The following is a 4,022-nucleotide window of genomic DNA, read 5'->3' as shown; positions in this document are numbered from 1 at the left end:
TTAGTAATAGTAATTACTATTACTAGAGCTAAAAGGTTGCATAGTAATTACTATAGTAATAGTAATTACTATTACTATAGTAAACGGCAACCCTGGTTAGAAATAAAGTTAGCAACTTACTAAAACTTAAATAAAAAATAGCTAACCTTTATAATAAAACTATAAATTTACAACACCCCTTGCCTCCTATTAACCCTTAAGAGGCTAACACCTAAGCCTACTAGATACATAAACTATAAGTAGAATTAGTAAAAGTTTAAAATATCTTAATAAATAAAGTAAGTGTTGCAGCTAAGAAGGCTTTAAAACTAGCCTTTTTAAAGCTTTTTAGAGAATTGTTAAAGGACCTTTAACTATTCTTTACTAGATGCCACCTCTATATGTAATATAACAAAGGAGCATTTTAGACTAACGCAGAAATAATCTCCTAGATAGGATTACACCTAGAAGGCCCCCCTACAATCTAGTTCTAACCCTACACTAATAATTAGATAGATTTTAGAGCTAACAGCGCACTACTTAACCCTAAAACTAAGGAAGTGTTTAGTAGCGTTAAAAATTTTAAAGTAGCCTTATTAGCTATCTATAAAACTCTAGACAAAAAAAGAATTGCAGCTAACAGACTAGATAATATAAGACAAGGCAGCAGACTAGTCTAAAACTACACAGCATGCTTTAGAGAACAAATAGCTATCTATAGATAGAATAACTAAAAAGCCCTATGCTACATGTTTTATAACAGACTAAATAACAAAGTAAAAAATAAGTTTATGCACATAAACTAACTAACTACCTTTAAAAACTACATTAAAAAAGCAACTACCTATAACAACTAACATAAAGAACATAAAAAAGAAAAGAAATTAAAGAGAACTTTCTAAAAGCTAAAATTTATCCCTAAAAAGAAAGAGCTTTTATAATATAATAAAAAGCTAATAGACCTTAGTTATGTAAAGCATACATAAAGCCCCCCCCTAAAAAAAAGCTAAGTTTTAGGACGCAATAGGCTGCTCTTAACAAAAAAACAATAAAAGTAGCTAGAGGACAAGGCCTGCCTAAACTATAGAAAAGTAGGATATTTCTACTAAAACTGCCTAGACTCCTAAAAAGGGGAGAATAAAAATACTACTGCAACAATAAAAGCTATTACTGCTAAATATAGCCTTACAGATAAGGAAATATAAGAAAGACTAGATAACAGACTCTGCTAGCAATGTAGAGAAAATTACCTTTTAAACAACTGCTTTAAACTATACTAGAAGGTAGTTATTTAGAACTTTAGTAGCTTTAATATAGTGTTATAGGACCTTGCAATCTTTAAAGAATACAGAGAAAAGACTTAGATCTAAAGATATATTATAAATGTCTAAAAAGAAAAAAAACAGTTCCCTCTCTAAGACTAAACCTCTAGCACTTTAGTAAAAGAGCTTTCCTAACAGTTTTAGAGATGTAGGTGCTAGAAGTGCAGGCTCTAACATAACTACTCTAGCAATTATATAGTCCTGCTTTATTAAATAAACATTAGCAACAACTACTTAACATTTAACATTATATAAAGAATAGCTAAAGTTAAATATAACATTATAAATAAATAAAAGTAATAGTAATTTTTTACTAAGATTAGAGACTAGAAGCTAGAATAGCTAGGCAAACCTGCTAAGTTTAAAGTACTATAACTAGCTCCTAAAAAACCTAAGACACTGCTTCTAAGCCTAGCAATCTCTAGAAAAGCTCTTATAATATAACAAAACTACAGACAATGCGTTCTTTGTAAAAGTAGCACTTATAGCACTAACAATTACTAATAGAAAGAACACCCTGTACAGCTAGTACAAACAAAAGAATACCCTTAGTAGACTTAGAAAAGTCCCCTTAACACGTTATACAGACCTAATAAGTGCCTGTACCCCTAGTACTAGTGTACACAACAATACTGTGTCAGACACTAGGACAACAAACATTAAGCAGGATAGTAGCCCACATAGGAAAGGAACCACAATAGTTGCCTATAGCAAGGAACAGCCTTAGCCTGCAAAACTACAAACTGTTACACTTGTTAGACAGCTCCTCTCTATAAACAAGAAAGGTAGATAAAGTGTAATAAATAAAAAAATTATAAGTTCTACTACTTTTAGTAAAAAGTAGTAAGAAAAAAAGACTACCTAACATTACATTATCTAGTTAAAGATTATAAATGTAAAGCAGCTAACTGCTGCAATTAAAAACATTAAATCTATAAAGAAAAAAAAAAAATTTAATAATAACTTATAAGACATTAACCTCTACTCTCTTCCTAATAAGGAAGTTAAACATAATATATTAGCAGTAATTACAGTAGGATAAGGGGCAGGACACAGCCTAACAACCACCTTTACATATAAAGGATAGCCTAGACTAGCCCTTATAGATAGCAGATGCACCTTTACTACTATAAATAAGAATTAGGTAGATAAGTAAAGCATACTATTCTACATAAAAAAGAATTTATTTAAGGTAACCCTTACTAATGCCTTATTAATTAAGTATAGTAAAGAATAAGTTAACTTAGAAACTTATAAAAAGAACTTTAAAACTTTAAACATAAAAGATTAGAAGTCTATAAACATATTTAAGCTAAGAGGCAAGTATAATGTAATCCTAGGCTATAACTAGCTTAAAACGCATAACCCTGTAATTAATTAGAGAACTATAACTATAGAAACCCCTAACAACCACGCACACATAACCTAGTTAGCATGCTATAACAACAGATGCCTAGTCTATAAACAAGCAAAACAGGGTAGCAGTTACTACCCTAAGAAAAGAAAACCTTAAAGGTTCCCTTACTAAAAACTAAAAGCCTAGGTAATAAAAATAATAAAAAAAAAACTTAAAGAAGTCTCTTACAAAATAATTAAAGCAGATAAAGATATAAAATAGATTAGCATTGTCTAAATCTAGAAAGAAGGCTATATCCCACCTAAATACAAAGATTATAAGGACATGTTTAAAACACTAGAAGACCTAGAAGAACTACTACTACACTAGCCTTAGAACTACACTATTAACCTAGTAAAAAATTATAACTTAAAAACACATAGGCTTTGCCTCTTAACAAAAGTACAGAAGAAGGCCTTATAAAAATACATTAATAGAATGTTAGCATAAGGCTATATTTAAGCAAGCTATAGCTTTATAGCTTTAGCAGTAGTTTTTGTAAAAAAAAAAAAAAGAAAAAATCTAAGTCTATTAAGACTATAGAACTCTAAATAATAACATAGTCTAAGACTAGTTCTTCCTACTAATTATACAAGACATTATAAACTAACTAAAAGGAACCTAGTACTTTACAAAGTTTAACGTACAAGACAGATTTAATAAAATAAGAATATAAAAAGGAGATAAGTAGCTTACAGTGTTTAAAACCCTATAGGGACTCTACAAGTTACTAGTAATGCTGTTTAGCTTAATAAACACCTTAGTAACATTCTAGCAAATTATTAATACTACTCTTAACTCTTACTTAGATGTCTTCACCCTAGTATATTTAAATAACATCCTTATCTACTTAAAAGATACCCTAGAAGACTACGTGCAGAAAGTACAAAAGGTCTTAGAGCAGCTTAGAAAGTACAGACTTTACCTGCAGCTCTCTAAATGCAAGTTCTATGTTGCTAAGACAGAATACTTAAGATTTATAATTAATAAAAAAAAATAAAAATTAATCTAGCTAAAGTATAAAAAGTACTTAAATAGCTAGAACCTTAGATAGTTAAGAAAGTAAAAGGATTCCTAGGGCTATTAGGCTACATTAGACAGATAATTAAAGACTACTTAAAAATTACTATACTATTAACAAACACAATAACTAAAGAACAAGTAATAGCAAAATTTGTCTAGACCCTAGAGATAAATAAAGCATTTACAACATTAAAACAAGCTATAACAGATAAACTAGTACTAAAAATGTACAACTTACAACTAGACACAAAAATCCACACAGACGCATCCCTTAGAGCTAGCAGAGCTGCGTTATACTAAAA

This window comes from Lindgomyces ingoldianus, assembly GCF_010093535.1.
Source record: "Lindgomyces ingoldianus strain ATCC 200398 unplaced genomic scaffold BDR25scaffold_19, whole genome shotgun sequence".
In the NCBI taxonomy this organism is placed as follows: Eukaryota; Fungi; Ascomycota; class Dothideomycetes; order Pleosporales; family Lindgomycetaceae; genus Lindgomyces; species Lindgomyces ingoldianus.
Note: the sequence above shows the minus strand (reverse complement) of the source record.